We start from the raw sequence: 21,396 nt of genomic DNA, 5'->3' as shown, positions 1-21,396 counted from the left end.
GACTTAGTTGTGTCTTGACAGAGCCAGAGGTTTCCTGTTACTGTTCCCTGTTCTTGTTTCAGACAGACCATAAAGTTATTGTGCGGTTTCCTGACTTGGTATGTAGAGTGGCCAGGTGAAAAAGAGAACAAGGCTCATGCACCTTTAATAGTTGCAGAGGAAATTTAATACAAGCAATACCTGCTGATTAAATCCTCTCTTCCAAATAGCTGTTAAGCTGTCTGCTTTTTCACCTGGTCACTCTTACTGCCTTGTCCTCTAACCCTTTCCATGACACAACCTATCCAGCCTGTAGTTAATTTTGTACCATGCTTAGTGGGAGAGATCTAAAACAGTCTAATCATAGCCATTTGTAATCTGATCCAAATGTTTCGGCACTTATTTATCGTTAGACACATGGGAAGTGATGTTCAACCAGAAGTGAGGATTCTCACCTCACTGCGAGGAACTTTCTGTACAATTCCACTTAATTGCTAATAAAGTTTAATCTTTTGGTATGTGGCTCTTGACTGCAACAGCTCCTCCCGCCCTGCTGTGAATCATAGCAAAAAAGTAAATAGAAATCTTGGCTAAAAGTTTATTCAATGCAATCTTATGCATGCTTGCTCTGAAGTAAATCTTACTATGGTCAATGAGGAGAGCTGCCAGAGAAGTGTGTTATACAACAAGAGTCCTGATACCTTAACTTTGACACAGTCGCCGTTCTTGCTTTGTTTTTTGTGTGTGTTGTTTTAGCTACTTGCATAGTTTCTGGAGCCCCAGCATTCAAACTGTGTTAAATAAACACATTTTATAGTTCTCTTTTGTCAGGTTTCTCTGTAAAAACCACTATTCCAATATTATACACTATACAAGTAAAGGTTGCTTATACAGGTCTGTCAACAGTTCTATTTTATAGCAGAGTTTTAGCCAACCTGTTCTCCACGTTTTTTGCTGTTTATCCACCCTTATTACCATTAGTTCCTGGTTTACATATCCTTTCAGTAGAGCCAATGAATATTTGCACTATGCTTGTATGAACACACACACACCCCTTTGACTTATTAGTGCCCTCTTATCTAACTTAATACCTGATCATGATCCTAGATTTCATGCTATGATTTGCTGCCTGATGCTCCCAGAAACCTACCAGCCACCTCTATGAACTTGTTCCTGCCTGTTTTTTGTCACGGCCACAGAACTCCCCAACAATTGCCAGTCCTAGCCCTCTAGCGTCAACTATACAATGCACAGTATTCTCAGTGCCAAGTGGATTTCCAGGAAATTTTAAAAATATAGAGTGCTAACTTTAAGCAACAAAGCCAAGGCTTGAATATATCTTTGAGATGCCTTTTGATTATTAAATTATTCAAAGCAAAGCCTATTCTTTTAATGGTTGTTGGTTAGTCCACTTTTTATTGAATTATGCTAACAAAACCTTGCTCCCCTTCTTATAATGAGACTTATAACAGAATCATAATGATATCACATTCATTCATTCATTCATTCATTCATTCATATTTGTATGCCACTCTTCCACACAAAAATAATGAGCCTGATTATGGAGTTTAAGGCTTGGTTCTGAATTCACATCTGAAGGATTTCTTTGGATTTTCAAAAAAGCCATCAGTAGTATTCTAAGATCTCACTTCACCAGCACCCCAAGCCTGACTTGAATTTGTACATAATGCTTTGGCCCACTATGATCTCAAACTGCCAACAAACCACAATGCTGAAGTTGATTACTACTTATTTCTGAAAAAGTGCAAAACAAGGTTAAACGAACCACCCCAATTTGAAACTAAAAAATATATGTCCCTGCCTATATATATATATATATATATATATATATTTGCTACCTCAGCAAATATCTCCAGCCCTGTTTCAAACTTTTGTGGGAATAAGGAACTGCAAACTAGAAACAGCTTCAGCCTTGTCACATACCCTACACTGGACTCGCAAAGCACTAGGATTTATAATGGTGAGTCACCCAGAGGACCAGTTCACCATCCACCACCAATAAACCAAATTGACAGGGAAGGGTCAACCTTGAAAACAAATGAGAATTGGTATCAGTTATGTCAATTATGTTCATGTGCCTCCTCCACAAGATCTGGATCCACACAGGAACGGACCTTTTCTTCACTGGATCCCGTTTGTGGAATGCTCTCTCCAGGGAGGTTCAGCTGATCCCTTCATTATACACCTTTAGGTGTCAGATGAAAATGTTCCTCTTCAACCAGGCCTTTGGTTGATTAATCACCAATATTTTAAATGTTGGTTAATTCTTGGTTTGGTTTTGTTATTGTTTTTATTAAATTTTTAAGTATATATATTGTATTTTTATGTTGTGAACTGATGAAGGGCTATATTCACATTTAATAAATAATAATAAATAAAAAAATTTGTATGCCACAACTGCTGCTCTTATTTTGTTAGCTAAAAAGTGGAAAACCCAAGAATTACCAACGATAGAAGAATGGCAGATGAAGATGATGGACTTTTCGGAGCTAGCCAACCTAACCGGAAGAGTCTGCGACCAGAAGGAGGAGGAGTATCAGGAAGAGTGGATTAAATTTAATGATTATTTAGTTAAATATGTTGAGTTAAATTAACTGAAAACAGCTTGCAGATACTTAATTGGCTTAGGATTTTATTTATGTTAATTAATATGTTTAATTCCATAATGTGAAGATTTAAGGATGTTAATGTTTAAGTTAAATTTCATAAGAATTTTGATTTGGAAAACCGTTAAAAGGACATGCAATGAAATTCAACCAAGAGGAAGTGAGGAAGTCACTTAACAAAGTTAATAAGTGTAATTTTCAATAAGATTATTATTTATGTTTGTTTGTCTTGTGTGTTTGCTTGTTTGTAAAATTGTGAAAACCAATAAAAAAATTGGAATTAATAAATAATCATAATCATATGCTTGCAAGATTAGCTATTATATCCATTTCCAGTTAGGGTATGTTATTCTGCCTTTCTGTAGCCTACTTTTCTGTTCATAGTCTAAACTTAGTCCAGAATGTGAACACAACTGGTGCATGTACCATGTGTCACAGAAGCTAGCTTGTTCTCATAGTGGCCAACCAGATGTCTATGGGAAGCCTAGCTAAGATCTTCTTAAATGTGCGCATTTCACAAGCACCGACTGAGCTGAAATAAATGCATCCATTCTTGTATTACGTGGCTTGACATGACTGAGTTTTCCTCCTTTCAAAAAATTCAAGATGTGAGTCTGTTTTCCTTCCGCACATAGGAATCAAACAATGGAGGGCAGATGGGGAACTCTTCAGAAATATCAATGGAACTGTAGCTCCCTTTTCGTGTGTGTGTTTACAGTACTTTTTTCTGCTTCTGATGTGACAAAAGTAGGCTGCAACTGCGATCTTCAAAATGCATATTCATGAAGAGAGAGGCACTGTCCGCTGAACACGGCCCCTACTGTCATTCGAAGAGTACTCTTATTCATTTGTAGGAGCATTAAGAGCTAAGCCATTCTTTACCACGGCACTGTGAGAAGTGTTTGTCTTCTTCTTCCCACATTGTTTTAAGTCATGTTTGGATACAGGAAATATGTGGACAGAGCCAATGAAGTGGTTCCCATCTGATGCATCAACTTCCGAGTTTCAGTTATTCTGGATACATTAACTCAGAGCACAAGGGTATGATGGTATAAATGTGAATGCATACAGTTTCACCCTTGCAATGCAGGAAAGAGGCCAAGCATAACATCACTGATTATTGGCTACAGTACTGTCTCCACCCTGACACCACTTCATTGGCTGCCCCTTATTTATTTTTTAAATTAATATTTCTTTGAATCAGTTTCAGTTACAAAAACGACGAAAGAACAAAGAAAAAAGAGGGAGAAAGAAAAAGTGTGGGAAAGTACAATGATTAAAAAACATATACAGTGGTACCTCGGGTTACATACGCTTCAGGTTACATACGCTTCAGGTTACAGACTCCGCTAACCCAGAAATAGTGCTTCAGGTTAAGAACTTTGCTTCAGGATGAGAACAGAAATCGTGCTCTGGCAGCGCAGCAGCAGCAGGAGGCCCCATTAGCTAAAGTGGTGCTTCGGGTTAAGAACAGTTTCAGGTTAAGAACGGACCTCCGGAACGAATTAAGTACTTAACCTGAGGTACCACTGTAGTATAATACGGTAAATATAAGCAGATACATTTTATAGATAGATATAAAATATTATTGTCGAAACAAATATATGATTATTAATAACCTACTATATTTTGTATGAACTCATTCCAAATGTTGATATATTTATCCAAAGTCTACATCTATAAGCAATCCGTTCATATGTTGCAGGTGTTGTCATATCATCAATTCATTGATTAAAGGGGATCATATCTTTCCTCTTCCAAGTCATCAATTCCAGTCTCTTAGGCATGCAGAATCCATTTTCGTTGTCCAGTTGTCAGTTTCCAAACGATAGGAATATAGTTCTAAAGTTTATTTTCCTCTAATAAATGAATGGAAAAAGAACCTACCCACATGACGCTGCCACGAAAACCTTGCACATATACTATGTAAAAGAATGAAAGTGTGCTCTCCCCACCCCTTCTCTCTTCCCCGCTCCACCCCCCACTTTTCTTCCCGCCCCCCAAATCTCACACTGTCTATAACATTAGTGTCTCACATTGAATGTAACTGATCAATAAAAAGGACTCTTTGAACTGAAAGCAGAGGCGTGGTATGTACTTTTGTTGCCCAAGAAAATACCGTATTTTTTGCTCTATACGACTCCCTTTTTCCCTCCTAAAAAGTAAGGGGAAATGTGTGTGCGTCTTATGGAGCGAATGCAGGCTGCGCAGCTATCCCAGAAGCCAGAACAGCAAGAGGGATTGCTGCTTTCACTGCACAGAGATCCCTCTTGCTGTTCTGGCTTCTGAGATTCAGAATATTTTTTTTCTTGTTTTCCTCCTCCAAAAACTAGGTGTGTCTTGTGGTCTGGTGCATCTTATAGAACGAAAAATGCGGTATTTAATAAAAACAATTTTTTAAAAGTATATTTTCCTCTGCAATTTTTTAGGTTTTTCCATGTGATCATGTTTATATAGTTCAGCACTTTCTCCCCAAACCTAGTGAGTACAGAGCACTCTAGGAACATATGTTTCAAAGAGATATCACCCCCTTACAGAAGTGCCGATGTGATGCTGTCCCGTCACACTTTATTCTCAACTTCCTATCACCAAACTTGACACCAGGGAAGAGATGGGGTGCAAGCCACCCTTATATCTTCCAGTAACACAGGGTGTAGACCTCAGTGAGTGGCAGTGAATCTCTCTTTCCCAGCCTGGCTCACTTCACAGGGTTTTTGTGAAGTCAACAAGAGATAATCCCAAGTACAGCATGAAGGTAGGGGACACGGGTGGCACTGTGGGTTAAACCACAGAGCCTAGGACTTGCCGATCAGAAGGTCGGCGGTTCGAATCCCCGTGATGGGGTGAGCTCCCGTTGCTCAGTCCCTGCTCCTGCCCACCTAGCAGTTCGAAAGCATGTCAAAGTGCAAGTAGATAAATAGGTACCACTCCGGTGGGAAGGTAAACGGCGTTTCTGTGCGCTGCTCTGGTTCGCCAGAAGCGGCTTAGTCATGCTGGCCACATGACCCGGAAGCTGTATGCCAGCTCCCTTGGCCAGTAAAGTGAGATGAGCGCCGCAACCCCAGAGTCGGTCACGACTGGACCTAATGGTCAGGTGTCCCTTTACCTTACCTTACAGCATGAAGGTAAGTGGTGTTTCCATGCACTGCTCTGGTTTCACCAGAAGCGGCTTAGTCATGCTGGCCACATGACCCGGAAAAACTGTCTGCGGAAGTGGACAAACGCTGGCTCCCTCGGCCTGTACAGTGAGATGAGCGCTGCAACCCCAGAGTCGTTCGCGACTGGACTTAATTAATTACCTTTACCTTTTTTACAGTATCCTGAGGTCTTTTAACAAAAGGTGGGATGGAACTGTCAAGACAAGGAAGAAGTCCAATTCATTCAAACCTCCAATTCATTCACTCAAGCCTGTCAGCTAATATCGCTCCCTTTCCCTTCCAATATTAACTGATGTCTAAGGTTAGTTAAAACTACAGTCCTGCTATTCTTTTTTTTAAAAAAAAAACCTCACAAATTTACTCAAGCCAAAAAGCCAACAAAGTTTACTATTAATACTGAGGCCAGTACCTACATGGGAATCATCACCTGGGGGATTCTGTGCAAGGAGAGAAACCTGTCAGTGATTTTACCCATGTTTAGATTTCAGCCACTATTCCACTGCATAGGAGTCATTGCCAAAAGGCTTAGTCATTTTCCAAGCAATTTATATATTTCTTGGACTTGGCATCCCAGTTAGTCTATTGATTTCATGTTCTTCTATTCCAAGTTGGAGTTCCAGCTCATTGACTTCTCCATCCAGTGCTGGTTTCGGGAGGTGTCACTGAAAGACATCTCTGCTTTAAACAGCTACATGTAGAGCTATTTTTTTTTCCAGGCTGATGAATTAGCTTCTAAATATCCTTTCTGCTGGGCAGGATATTCCCCACCCCCCAGGACAGGAAGGGAAGGAAGAGTAAGTTGATTTCAGTAATAAAAAGTTTCTGCTTCAGCCCGCATCCATGGCCACAATCCAGGCTTTAAATCACTGTCACCATAAGCTTTAAGAAAATCCTTTTTCATACTGCCTTCTGATTCAGCAGCATGTTGTAAATTAAACATTGGCCATTATGACTATTTTGAGGTTGCATCAGAAGTCCTCTGATATATAATTTTTTTTAATCCGCATTTCTAGAATGCAAAAGCCAAGTGTACAGTGTGATCAGTAGCTGTTGTTATTGGGGAGGGCAGGAAATAGGATGTTGTTTTATAATTTAGAAAGATGGTGTCTCTGCCTTGTACTCGATCCTGTTTTGTAGAAGAAGAAGAAGAAGAAGAAGAAGAAGAAGAAGAAGAAGAAGAGGAGGAGGAGTTTGGATTTGATATCCCGCCTTTCATTCCCCTTTAGGAGTCTCAAAGCGGCTAACATTCTCCTTTCCCTTCCTCCCCCACAACAAACACTCTGTGAGGTGAGTGGGGCTGAGAGACTTCAGAGAAGTGTGACTGGCCCAGGGTCACCCAGCAGCTGCATGTGGAGGAGCAGGGAATCGAACCCGGTTCACCAGATTACAAGCCTACCGCTCTTAACAACTACACCACACTGGCTCTCATCTTTCGGACCCCAAGGGTCCGAAAACTGGCCAACTGTGCCTGCAACACTATGGATGTTAACCATACTGTGCACAGCCCTACACAGAAGCAGGTCCCATTGAGTTAACTCAATGAGCTTACTTCTGAGCAAGCGTATTAGGATTGCAGCTTTCAGCATTTTAACCCCCTTTGTCAGCATGGCAGCTCACCAGAAGAAAAAGCTGCTGAGGTGCAGGCGTGTTCGTTATTTGCAGGTGTTTTGTTTAAGAAAACACATGTGCCTCTTAATGGCAGTGGAATCCCCAAGTGGTTTTTACAAAAAAAAAAAGGTTATTGCTATTACTGTTATTTTAACATTCTCTTTTTTTCATTTCACACACTCCTTCCCTCACCCCTCCTTCCAGATGTTGCTCCACTGAGCATCAGCCAACATGGACAACAGTCGAGAGGTGATGGGAGGTGTAGTTCAGCAGCATCTGGAGAAGGATCATGAGTTAACCACCCTTGGTGTATAGGCTAAAGTACCGGTGCACGATGAGAGACTTCACTTGCCAATGGGCAGAGCCACAGCTTCTAGAAAGGAAACAATCACTAGCGCAATTTCTTACATTTGCTCAGTTTCTGCCTTCCATTTCAGTCCTTGTAGCCTGCTCAGCTTCATCCTTTGCCTTCCAGATCTCTGGACTCTGAACAACTTCTTGTTGGCTGCCTTCCAAGCACTCTCCTTAAGATTGGTCCTGTTTGGTCTTCTTGCTGGACCTTGGCTGCTCTCATCTTCCTTCTCCCCATTATTCTCTCAGTGTACACTGGCAACAAGTCTTCACCTAAGCAGAACCAGGACAGAAGATGATTCCCCCCCCTTTAATTGCTTGTGGTGTGGGCGGGAGGGAGTTGCATCATCTGTCGCTGTCAGTTTTCCTTTTGGCAAGAAATGGTCCAAAATCAATTACCTAAACAATCAGAAGTAATATATTGCTATACAGTCAATTTGCCAAAAGGTTTTAATGTACTGCAGCTGAGCTCTGCATTATTCCGGTCGCATACCCATTCAGCAGGGAGTTCACTCTTGAACCGATCAATGATCCAAGTCTTACGATGATGGCAGAGGCTCTCACTATTACAGCCGAGAGAGGGGCAACTCCAAGGATGCTTCTGGGGGAGCAGAATTGTGATGCCTTTGCATCTTGTTGGCTACTAGATGAAGAATCCTCATTCTGACCCTTTGTAAAATGGGCGGAGGGGGGGGCAGTCAGAAAAATGGGAACAGGGCAAGGAACTGTGGCACCTGCATTTTCTTTTATAGATGGGGAGCCATCAGAAAGACAGGTAGGATGATTCGCAACTCTGGCAAATGGTCCATGTGGCTGAGTCGGTGGGATTGTTGTGCTCCACAAAATCTGTGGTAAGCCTGTGATCTGCTCCCGCAAACAGCTCTTGAAATATTTGCTACCCAATGCTAGAGCTGGAACCGGACTGCCTCTTAAATTCTGCTTCACACAGCAAATCTTCACCAGTGTCTCAGGAATGGCTTTACCTGGGGTTGGTATAAAATAACCCCAGAAATGGTGGTACCTGGGGTTAAGTACTTAATTCGTTCCGGAGGTCTGATCTTAACCTGAAACTGTTCTTAACCTGAAGCACTTTAGCTAATGGGGCCTCCTGCTGCTGCCACGCCGCTGGAGCCCGATTTCTGATGCAAAGTTCTTAACCTGAAGCACTATTTCTGGGTTAGCGGAGTGTGTAACCTGAAGCGTATGTAACCCGAGGTACCGCTGTATAAGTTCCTGATTTCCCACCCTATTCTCCTATTGCCATTCCACTTCTCAAGCAACCATAATAATTAGCTAGCCAACAATACACAGAGAGGTGCAAATTAGCCACGAGAAGAGCACAGAACTGCAAACACTCCCTCTTTCCCTCTCCTTCTAGTAACATCTATTGTTAAGACGTTGCGTGATGCCCTGTCATCTGTCTGTATGTTTTTCTGCCCCTGACAGTAAGTGATCTGAGGTGGGAGGGGGAGGGAAAATGCACAGAGTGATCACATCATGACACATGTTGTGTAGAACTAGACATTGCTGGGACAAGAAACGCAGCACAGGGGAGCAGCAGCTCTTTGTCTCCTCTAATGTCTCTAGGTAGGCTCACCCTCCTCAGCAGCAAAAAAACCCAGTATGAATTGGCTTGCTTAACTTCCAAATTCCCAGTCAAAGCCAAAACAAGTAGCAAAATAATTAAGGGTGGGGGTGGAACAGAGGCAAATAGAGGCTAGGGATCCTGTACCTTTAATGCAGGCCACACCTGCTTAAATTACGGTATCTCTTGTACACAGCTATGAGTCCTGGAAGACCTGCTCCCAGACTTATAGGTGTTTTTCCACTTGGCCTTGGAGGGCTGGGCCCTGACTGACTCCAGCTACAAAAGCTGAGGCTGCTGATCAGACTCTTGGGCTGGGGTGTTATTTAGAGGTTTTTGTTTGTGTGGGTTGTTGCTGTTATTGGTCTTCATTTTGGGGTTTTTTTATCTTCTTATGATTTATTTGGAAATTGTTCCATTTGGTTGTGTACTTTTTAATGTTTTATTTATTGGGGTTTTTTACATTTATAATTTTGTAATTTTTTATATGTTGTAAGCTGCCAGAAGTGCCCTTAGAGGGTGAAAACTTCCACCTAGAGAGAAATAAATTAAGTAACCGAGTTGTCACATAGCAGAGGTCACAGTGGTAGGATATTTAAAATCCTGTGTACTGGAGATAGCAGTGGGATAGTAAACTGTGAGCATGGTTTTAACTTTGGAAAGGTGGCATAAAAATATAACAATTGAAATGAAATGAAATGAACGATAAGAAGTCCAGGAGCCCTGTCCTCTTTTGCATCTGTCCATCCTAACAACAACAACAACAACAACAACAACAACAACAACAATAACACCAACTACAAGTCATTCTGGACTGAGAAATCACAACACACACACTGTTGAGGCTCACAGTTTAGTATCCCACTGCTATCTCCAATACATAGGATTTTAAATATCCTACCCCTGTGGCCTCCGCTATGTGGCAACTCGTTTACTTAATTTATTTCTCTCTAGGTGGAAGTTTTCACCCTCTAAGGGGACTTCCGGACGGTCTGTATTTTCAACTGGGATCCAACCACATACTGACAAATTCGGGTCATGAAATTATAGTTGGTTGGAAGGTCTTGTGCATCAAAGCTGCTTCCCAAAATGTTCAGACTTCTTGCAACAAGCAACACAAGTGAAAAATGCATGATAACACTTGCTTGGAAACAAGTGTCAGCTAGCCTCCCCACAAACAAATCAGGATGAATGCTCAATTATTCACCAGTCAACATCATGTACCTTAATTGACCTGCAAGCAAATCAGGATGGATGCTCAAAAAAACAGATAATCTAGGAGCATATTATATGTGGAGTTTTCCCAGTGGTGAAGCACTGTGTAAGGAGGGAATGTTAGGAACTTGCTCCAGTTCAGATATGAAGGAGGAAAGGTTTAAACAAGCACAGAGGTCAGCAAACTTTTTCAGCAGGGGGCCAGTCCACTGTCCCTCAGACCTGGGGGGGGGGGCGGTGGACTTTATTGGGGGTGGAATGAACGAATTGCTATGCCCCACAAACAACCCAGAGATGCATTTTTAAATAAAAGCACACATTCTACTCATGTAAAAACACCACGGAGGCCCCAGAAATGCATTTTTACATAAAAGGACACATTCTACTCGTGTAAAAACACGCTGATTCCCGGACCATCCGCAAGCCAGATTTAGAAGGCGATTGGGCCAGATCCGGGCCCCGGGCCTTAGTTTGCCTACCCATGGTTTAAGGCTTCTTATGGTTCCAAGCACTGCCATTCCACTCTTTTGTAAACCATGCATCTTCACTATCTTCTTGGCAAAATAGTAAATAAAGTCGCTGTCCACAGAGCCCTACATTGTCCTGGTTTCCCACCCCCCCCCAATCCACACCATCTTTGGTTGGAGGTCTGCTCAAATTGAAGAACTGACTGGCTGGATCTAGACACATCAAATAAGCGTTTCAGTTAAAAGCACTGCAAACTTTGTACAGTGGTACCTCAGGTTAAGTACTTAATTCGTTCCGGAGGTCTGTACTTAACCTGAAACTGTTCTTAACCTGAAGCACCACTTTAGCTAATGGGGCCTCCTGCTGCCGCTGCGCCACCGGAGCACGATTTCTGTTCTCATCCTGAAGCAAAGTTCTTAACCTGAGGTACACTGCTCCTCCACATGCAGCTGCTGGGTGACCTTGGGCCAGTCACACTTCTCTGAAGTCTCTCAGCCCCACTCACCTCACAGAGTGTTTGTTGTGGGGGAGGAAGGGAAAGGAGAATGTTAGCCGCTTTGAGACTCCTGAAGGGGAGTGAAAGGCGGGATATCAAATCCAAACTCTTCTACTGGAGAGCCAGTGTGGTGTAGTGGTTAAGAGCAGTAGACCAGTGGCGTAGCGTGGGTTGTCAGCACCCGGGGCAAGGCAAGTAATTTGTGCCCCCTAACCAGTGGATTTGCGCCCCTAACCCTAACCCCCAGATGCTGCGCCCGGTGTGGCCGGCCCCCCCTGCACCCCCCACGCTACGCCACTGCTTTCACCCCTCGAGCTGTTGGTAGAGCCAGGACTAAGAGGCCATCCAAACACCCCAAATCCCATTCACCCACGCAGGACGACGAGCCAGAGTGGGCCCCTCCACCTATAAACTCCCCTCCTAGTGATCTGCAGCGAAGAGGCTTGTAAACCCTTCAATGGAGTCCCGAAACCCCTCAATGAAACACCAGGATTTCTCAAAGAACCATCGCTGACCAATGGGCATCGTCCAAGGTGAGAGGCAGCCAATCCGAAGTCAGGAAGCAGCAGCCCCGTGTCTGGAGCGCGCGATCCGCCAGGAGAGCGCAAGAAACCGAGAGCAGAAAGAGGGGAAGAAGCGCGCTGCAAAATGTAGCAACAGCGGATACAATGCATCCTCCTGTTTCCTTGTTTCTTGCAAGACAGAAACAGAGGGCGATCCAGGGCTCCCCTCCCTCCCCCCTCCCTCAAGCAAAAGGTCCTTTGCCCTTAGGGGGAATCCAGCTTCGCCCCAGGAGGCAGCCCATACCCCAGACAGTAATCCGGATCCTGCCAGAGGAGAAGCGCAGGAAAGCCTCGCGACTGGGAGGAGGCCGGCCTCCGGCGCGGGTGGGGGGGCCCCGTCGGGGCGGGTGGGCGGTCTTGGCGCGCAGGCACTAGAGCGCCGCCAATGGCGCGTTTGGCGGGCTGCGCGCATCCAGACAGCGACCCGAGTCTGGGCGGCGTGGCGCTTGGTGCCGGAGCCTCCGCCCGCAGCGCCCCGTCGGGAGACCCAGCCTCGAGCCGGCTGTCGGACGCGGTTGAAGCAGCCAGGGCGGCATGGCAGGCGGCGGCGGCTCCTCGGCGACTCCACGCGGCCAGCCCAGCGCGCTGGCCGAGCCCCGCAGGCGAACGCTGCCCGTCGGTGAGGAGGGGCTGCCTGGCGCGCCCTCCGTGGCCCTGACGCGCGGGGACCGCGGCGAGCGCTGAGAGCCGCTGCCAGCTACAGCCTGCGCCCGAGGCTCTTTGGCGATTCCGGAGGCAGCGAGCGCGCCCCCCCAGAAGTTGCGCCCGGTGCGGCTGGCACCCCTGGCACCCCCCACGCTACGCCACTGCAGTAGACTCCTAATCTGGGGAACCGGGTTCATGTCTCCGCTCCTCCACATGCAGCTGCTGGGTGACCTTGGGCCAGTCACACTTCTTTGAAGTCTCTCAGCCCCACTCACCTCACAGAGTGTTTGTTGTGGGGGAGGAAGGGAAAGGAGAATGTTAGCCGCTTTGAGACTCCTTAAAGGGAGTGAAAGGCGGGATATCAAATCCAAACTCTTCTTCTTCTTCTTCTTATTTCTGGGTTAGCAGAGTCTGTAACCTGAAGCGTATGTAGCCTGAAGCGTATGTAACCCGAGGTACCAACGTACGAGAAATCAGGTTAACAAAAACAGAACTCCACAACGCCATCTGGTGTCCCAGTGTTAGAATGTATAAACAAAGCATATAAAGGGCTTTTTCTTTGCCAATGTAGCTGAGTCCTCTCTCACACTCAACCACAAATGGTATTGAATTCCCATCCAACTCTCCCCTATTACATCTAGAATGACTCCAGACTGTTGGAGAAGATCCGGTTCACATGGCAGCTGTTACCACCTGTGGTGGGGCTGCCCCTTGGCTAAATCCTTTTGGCCTGATGTGACAAAGGAGTTTACCAAAATTATAAAATAATGCATCGTTCAACATGTTTGATGACAACAACAAGGCTGTGAAATCTAAAGACCTTGTGATATTCCTGCTGGTGGCAGCAGGTCTAAAAAGATAAAAGGACCCCTGACCGTCAGGTCCAGTAGCGGACGACTCTGGGGTTGTGGTGCTCATCTCGCTTTATTGGCCAAGGGAGCCAGCGTACAGCTTCTGGGTCATGTGGCCAGCATGACTAAACTGCTTCCGGCGAACCAGAGCAGTGCATGGAAACGTCATTTACCTTCCCGCCAGAGCGGTACCTATTTATCTACTTGCACTTTGGCAGGATGCAGCAGGTCTACCTATTGTTATTCTCGCATCCTGGTGGAATGATGTGTGGAACACAGCAATCGTGCAAAAACTAACTTGGTAAGTTAGAGCTATTCAAGGATCATTAAAGGCAGTCAAGAAGCTCTAAGTTATAAGGTGGAATTTTATTTCATGTGAGATGAACACTAAGCAGTTACATCAAATGCTGCCCTCTGCTTCCTTGCATGTATGGAATGTGTAGGTACTTGTCAGGGAACTGCCATCGGAGCATCAGGTGGTGGAGGGACTCAGGGAGGAAGAAAGAGACTCAACAGCTGAAGCAGGGACCAGCAGGGGGAGGAGTGGGTCTCTGAGGGAATGCGAGCAGGAGGGAGGGCTCAGGGAAGCTTCCAGCGAGAACAGTGGGGAGGTATCTGAGTCTCCCATAGGGAGACCCACACCTCGCCGGAAACTGTCACGCCGTGAGTCCAGGAGACGCGTTTCCGTTAAGGAGCTCCTTTGCTGGAAACGCTTCCGCAGACAGCCACTGTCGGACTCTACTAGTGACTAGAGCAGACATGTCTGAGGAGCTCCGTCACACACGGAGGTTTGTGGGGTCGCACAAACTCTGAGGGAGCACGTTTTTACGCACAAGCAGCTAATCAATCCCTAACAGCAGTCCGACAGTCTCTGTACGCTGCCTGTGCAAGAGAAAGCATCATGAGCGAACCAACCGGAACCGGAGGAGCGGGGGCTGGAGCTGGTCCAAGCTTGGAAGATAGATACCGAGCGTTGGAGGTCCAACTGGCGCTGCAGACGGCGAGGCTGGAGGAGAGAAGGGCTCAGGATGCAGACAAGAAGGGGAGAGCCACTCAATTCCCCAGAAAGGTACCAGGATTGGTGCAAAAATTTGGGGGGGACCCCAAGGATTACCATGCCTTTAGGACAGAGATGCAATATGCCATTAATGTGCAGTTCGATGAGTTCCCTGATGAGGAATCGCGAGTTGCTTTCGTAATTGGGCATCTTGAGAAAGGGGCGAGAGACTGGGTTCGACCCCTAATGGCAACGCACAATGACATACTAAAGGACACGAGGAAGTTCTTTCGTGCAATGGATATCATGTTTTCCAGCGATATTGAGGAAGGGGCGGTGCGCAGACAGCTAATGGCTTGTAAGCAGGGAAGTCGATCTGTCCGTGAGTACTGGACTGAGTTTACCATGCTGATTCACAGACTGAGTTGGGATTTATCGGCGGCACCCATTCAAATGCTATTTGAAGAAGGTCTTTCTTCGGCGGTGAAAGACGAGCTGTCACGGAGCCCCAGGGCGGAGTCTATGGATCAGCTGACCAAATCTGCGCTGACCATAGGAGCGCGGCAGGAGGCAAGAGCCTTGGAGAGGCGGGAAGGGAGAGGGGAACGTTGGAAGGAGTTCCGCATTCCAGACATTCCTGAGCCAGCTTTCCCGCCGGCAGAGCCGATGGAAATCGGAACAGCGCGCGCGCGCACATTTTCAAAAACCAGCGAGGGGGCTAAGAAGGAGGGAAAGGGCCCCCGGAAATGCTATCTCTGCCAACAGCCAGGCCACTTTGCCAGAGTCTGCCCCCAGAGGAAGGAATGGCAAGGGATGGTGGGAGCTGTTGAGGGGGGAGAACAGGGGGGAACGGAGCAGGTAAAAGCCAACGCCTGGTTGCCACAATCGGGGCACTGCAGCCAGGCCAAAGAGCAGTGAAAGTGCCCGTGCCAGAAGCTCCTCGACCTGCTCTAGTGATTGAAGTGTCGCTAGAGCTGCAAAATGGGCACCCCCTAAAAATAAAGGCGCTATTGGACTCAGGCAGCTCCTGCAATTTTATGAGCAAGGAGTTTGCTGCTGAACACCAGATACAGACTATCCCTTTAAGCAACCCCCTGCAGGTGACCACGATTGATGGCAGGGAGTTGTTGGGAGGAGGAGTCAGCTTGCAGACTGTCCCAATGATAATGAGGGTGGCAAGGCACACAGAACTGATAGCGTTTAATGTGGCCACCTGTGCTGGCCCCGGGGGTAAGGTACCGTGAATGTAGCAGAGTCCACACGAAGCAGGGCGAGGTCCGATGCAGAGAGACGGGCGGGGAACAGGAACGCTGGAACAGAAGGCTGAGCAGGTAACAGGAACACCGGATGGTCGGGAACAGGAGGCCGAGCAGGAAACAGGAGTACTGGATAGTCAGGAACATGAAGCCGAGCAGGGATCAGGAGTACCGGTTAGTCAGGAACAGGAGGCCGAGCAAGGATCAGGATCACAGGAAGGTCCGAAGCCAACAACGACGTTGCTCCCGCAACCTGGGGCCGGGATGAGTGGGCTTTTATCCTCTTCTAAGGTCAGGGGCGGTCCCGACCCCCAGGAGCCCCGCCTACCTTGGCCTTAAGGCGAGCACTCCTCCTGGGGGCAACTAGTTCCCTTCGCCTCTCTGCCCTAAGCCTCTGCAGATCAGGAGAGGCCGAAGGGTTACTGGGCCCTGGAGGAGGCTCACCTGTGGCCACTGAGTCATCAGGCTCCTCTGGGGCCAGGAGGACTTCACCTGGGGCCAGCTCCTGCTGCACTGCCACAGGTGCAAGCTCTTCAGCCTCTAGGCCTTGCCCCAGTTCAGCCGGCCCTGGGGGCGGGGACTCCTGTGCAGGCTGGGATTCCTCTGTTTCATCCTCCGAATCGGAATCCCAGGCCATCACACCATCCCCCCTCCCAGGCCCCCCCCTCAACCGAGGGTCCGGACCCGGCTTGCCGGGGTACGTCGCATGGAACTCTCGGAGGCAGGCAGGTGCATGGACGTTGGCCGCTGGTTCCCAGGAACGGTCCTCCGGTCCGTACCCCTTCCAGTCAATGAGGTACTGTAGCTTTCCCCTGCGGTATCGGGAGTCCAGGATGCGTTCCACCTCGTACTCAGGCTCTCCCCGAACCAACACTGGCTGCGGTTGGGGACGGTTCGGGTGGAACTCGTCGGGTGGGGCCACAGGACTCAAAAGGGACCTGTGGAAGACCGGGTGAACCTTCAGGGTTGCGGGTAACCGGAGACGGAATGCCACAGGAGAGACTTGGTCCACGATAGGGAACGGGCCGGTGAAGCGGGCGTCCAACTTCCGCGAAGGTCGAGAGGGGTGGAGATGGCGAGTAGAGAGCCAAACCAGGTCACCGACGCGAAGTTCCGGCCCCACCTGGCGGTGGCGGTCGGCCTGGGCTTTGTACGCTTCCTTGGCCTGGTGCAGTTGCTCCACCAAAAGCTGTTGCTGGGACTGGAGCTCTTGAAGCCACTCCGTCACTGCCGGGACCACGGATGCCGGCAGCACCTCTGGAAACAGCCGTGGATGATAACCATAGCTGGCCTGGAACGGGGTCTGCTGGGTGGACGCATTCACCGCGTTGTTATAGGCGAACTCCGCCAATGCCAGGTGGTCGACCCAGTCATCCTGCTGGTAGCTGCAGTAACACCGGAGGTACTGCTCTAGCACAGCGTTCGCCCGTTCCGTCTGGCCATCGGTCTGTGGGTGGTAGGCTGACGAGAGGCAGACCTCTGTCCCGAGGGTCTGGTGTAATGTTCGCCAGAACCGGGATGTGAACTGAACGCCCCGGTCGGACACCACGCGCTCAGGTAGTCCATGCAGGCGGAAGACATGCTGAAGGTACAGCTGCGCAGTTTCCTTGGCTGTGGGTACAGATGGACAGGGAGCGCAGTGTACCATCTTGGTGAAATGGTCGGAGAAAACCAGAAGGCAGGTACAGCCACGAGACGAGGGTAATTCCACTATAAAGTCCAACGAAACCGTGTGCCAAGGGCGCGGTGGAACTGGCAATGGCTGAAGTAGGCCGGGGGGTCGCCCGGTAGGACCCTTGGCGCGACGGCAGACATCACAACCAGCAACGTAGCGAGCCACGTCAGCCTTCAGGCGGGGCCACCAAAACTCCCGACTGACCAAATGGGTGGTCCGATACCGTCCAAAGTGCCCTGCTGCTGGGGCATCATGGGCCATCCGGAGAACCTCCAGCCGTAGTGGCCCTGGCGGGACGTACAGACGACCGTGGTGCAGCAGCAGGCCCTGATGCAGGACCAGCCCCGGATATTGTGGACTGGACCCTTCAGCCAGCTCCCGGAGACGATCCTGGGCCCAAGCGTCGACCCGCTGCTGTTCCCGCACCCGAACCTGCAGTGGCTGCGCCTCCTGGGTGGCCAGGAATGCAGCCGGAGGTAGAATCGTGGTGGGTTCTGCTTGCTGTACCGTGTCTGCGTTGTCTTCAGGTTTCCGGGACAGAGCATCCGCCTTCTGATTCTGAGAGCTAGGGATGTAGCGGATCCGAAACTGGAACCGGGAAAAGAACAACGCCCACCGGATCTGTCTTTGGTTCAGCTTGCGGGTGGTCTGGAGGTACTCCAGGTTCCGGTGGTCGGTTCTCACCTCCACCGGATGTCGTGCCCCCTCAAGATGGTGGCGCCAGACCTCGAAGGCTACCTTGATAGCCAGTAGTTCCCGCTCCCACACAGTATAGTTACGCTCCGCTGGGAGGAGCTGGCGGGAATAGAAGGCGCAGGGTAAAAGTGGCGCTTCCGGTCCGTGCTGCTGAGACAAGACGGCACCGAGAGCCATACTGGAGGCGTCAGTCTCTACCACAAAGGGTCGAGAAGGATCTGGATGCTGCAAGATTGGCGCTCTCTGGAAACAGGCCTTCAACCCTTGAAACGCCTCCTCCGCCTCCTTGTCCCAGGAAAACGGCGTCTTGGGGCGCAGTAGTCGGGTCAACGGGGTGGTGCGGTGAGCATAGTCCGCAATGAAGGTTCGGTAATAGTTGGCGAACCCCAGGAAACGCTGTAGGTCCTTGCGGTTCCGAGGTGCCGCCCATTCTCGAACCGCTGCCACCTTCCCAGGATCCATCTGCACCCCACCTGGTGAGAGTCGGTGACCCAGGAAGTCCACTGACCGCTGATGAAACTCGCACTTGCTGAGCTTTGCATACAGACGATGCTCGCGCAAGCGCTGCAGCACGGTCCGGACATGGCCTTCGTGGCACGCCGGGTCACGGGAGTAAACCAGAATGTCATCCAAGTACACCACCACATACTTGTCTAGCAAGTCCTGGAACACGTGGTTGATGTACCGTTGGAACACAGCAGGCGCGTTGCACAAACCAAAGGGCATAACCAGGTATTCGAACTGTCCGTACCGGGTCCCAAATGCGGTCTTCCACTCATCCCCGGCGCGGATCCGAATCAAATTGTAGGCACCCCGGAGGTCTAGCTTGGTGAACACCTGCGCCCCTTGCACCCGCTCCAGTAACTCCGAAATAAGGGGCAAAGGGTACCGGTCCGGGATGGTGATTTTGTTCAGGGCCCGGTAATCATGGCAAAGGCGGAGCTCCCCACATTTCTTTTTAACAAAGAGCACTGGCGCAGCAGTGGGCGAGGTAGAAGGCCTAATGAACCCACGCTCCAGGTTCTTGCGCAAGAAGTCCTGTAAAGCCTCGCGCTCTGGCTCAGTTAACGAGTATAAGCGACTCACCGGTAGAGGCGCTCCGGGCTGGAGGTCTATGCCACAGTCAAAGGACCGATGCGGCGGTAGCTGGTCTGCCCCCCGTTCCTCAAACACGTCGTGATAGTCCCGGTATTCAGCGGGGAGCGTTGCAGCAACCTCCTCAGTGGGCGCAGCTGCTAGCATCTCAGTCTCAGCCGGAGAACTGGGGTCTGGGAAGTGTACAGTCCGTTTGACCCAGTCAATCCGCACATTGTGAGCCTCCAGCCAGTCCATCCCAAGCACCAGGGGGAACCGGGGCATGGAGGCAATATCCAGAGTTCGCATCTCACGGTGCTGCTGGAGGCACAGGACCAGGGGCTGGGTCTCCTGAGTGACGGCACCCGAACGCAGGGGCCGTCCGTCGATTGCCTCCACCTGCACCGGTTCTGGCTTGTTCCGCAGTGGCACCCGATGCTGGGCAGCAAAAGCAGCGTCCATATAAGAGCGGGTTGCGCCCGAATCCACCAGCGCATGGGTAAGAATCCATGGCCCTCCTGGAGGGTATAGATGTACCGGAACCATAAGGTGTTGTAATTCAATTGGTGCGGCCCCATTCTGTGCTGTTTGGGACCCCCGGTAGCCAGGGCCATCAGCTACTGGGGTTTGGTGGTTTCCCTGCGGCTGGTGTTTCTCAGGACAGGACCTTGCATAGTGTCCGCTTCCGCCACAATAGAGACAAAGATTCCCCTCCCGACGCCGCGACTTCTCTGCGGGGGAGAGGCGTGGCCGCACTGCCCCAAGCTGCATAGGTTCCTTCAATGACTTAGCTGGGCCCGTGGGGCTGCTGGTCGACACTGGGGCCAAGAACTGGAGGTGCCGGCGGTCCCGAGCCTGACGCCGGTCCTCTAGCCGATCATCAATCTGTAGACTCCATTGGATAAGGGTGTCTAGCGTGGTGGGGCGTTCCATCGTGGCCAGCTGGTCCAGTATCTCATCTGAAAGCCCCTCGAGATACTGGTCCCGGAGAGCCGAGTCGTTCCAGGTCAAGTCCTGTGCCAGCAGCCGGAATTCTGTGGTGTATGCGGCCACCGTGGACTTGCCCTGTCTCAACCGCCGAATCGCCCGGTTGGCTTGACTCCCTTTCTAGGGGTTGCCGAACGCGGCCTCCAAACGATTGCAAAACCCCGTATAGTCTGCCAGCAAGGGGGAGTCTTGCCTGAGTAGCGGCAACGCCCACTTGGCCGCCTGGTCCTTTAACAAACTAATCAAAAAGTGCACCTTGGTGCGGTCGTCAGGAAAGTTCCGGGCTCGCCCCTGAATATATAGCTTGGCCTGGGCCAGGAACATAGGAAAGCTGGCCGGGGCTCCATCAAATTTCTCAGGCAAAGCCACTGGGTACTTGCCAGGAGTCGGGGCGTCGGCCCCAGGAGCCGGTAGGGCTTCTAAGCGTTGCTGAAGTGCCACGACCGCGTCACTGAGCTGCTGCACGGTGTGAGTTAAGGCCTGGTTCTCCTGGGCCAAAGTCACCAGTGCAGCCGCCTGGTCCTCCATGGCCCCTGGCTCTTCCCGAACGCACCCCTACGAAGGGGGAGTGCGGGTGTGGTGGGAGCAAACTGTGCTGGCCCCGGGGGTAAGGTACCGTGAATGTAGCAGAGTCCACACGAAGCGGGGCGAGGTCCGATGCAGAGAGACGGGCGGGGAACAGGAACGCTGGAACAGAAGGCTGAGCAGGTAACAGGAACACCGGATGGTCGGGAACAGGAGGCCGAGCAGGAAACAGGAGTACTGGATAGTCAGGAACATGAAGCCGAGCAGGGATCAGGAGTACCGGTTAGTCAGGAACAGGAGGCCGAGCAAGGATCAGGATCACAGGAAGGTCCGAAGCCAACAACGACGTTGCTCCCGCAACCTGGGGCCGGGATGAGTGGGCTTTTATCCTCTTCTAAGGTCAGGGGCGGTCCCGACCCCCAGGAGCCCCGCCTACCTTGGCCTTAAGGCGAGCACTCCTCCTGGGGGCAACTAGTTCCCTTCGCCTCTCTGCCCTAAGCCTCTGCAGATCAGGAGAGGCCGAAGGGTTACTGGGCCCTGGAGGAGGCTCACCTGTGGCCACTGAGTCATCAGGCTCCTCTGGGGCCAGGAGGACTTCACCTGGGGCCAGCTCCTGCTGCACTGCCACAGGTGCAAGCTC

General features: G+C 49.7%; 1 long non-coding RNA gene across 1 annotated transcript in view; it reads right to left on the bottom strand.

The window, feature by feature from the left end:
* The window catches only part of LOC310708497, a 124,062-nt gene that overhangs the window by 1,413 nt on the left and 101,253 nt on the right, over positions 1–21,396 (bottom strand). The window lies entirely within an intron of this gene.

This window comes from Podarcis liolepis (assembly GCF_965112155.1).
Source record: "Podarcis liolepis genome assembly, chromosome: 6".
Lineage (NCBI taxonomy): Eukaryota > Metazoa > Chordata > Lepidosauria > Squamata > Lacertidae > Podarcis > Podarcis liolepis.
This window is presented reverse-complemented; position numbering and strand designations above follow the sequence as displayed.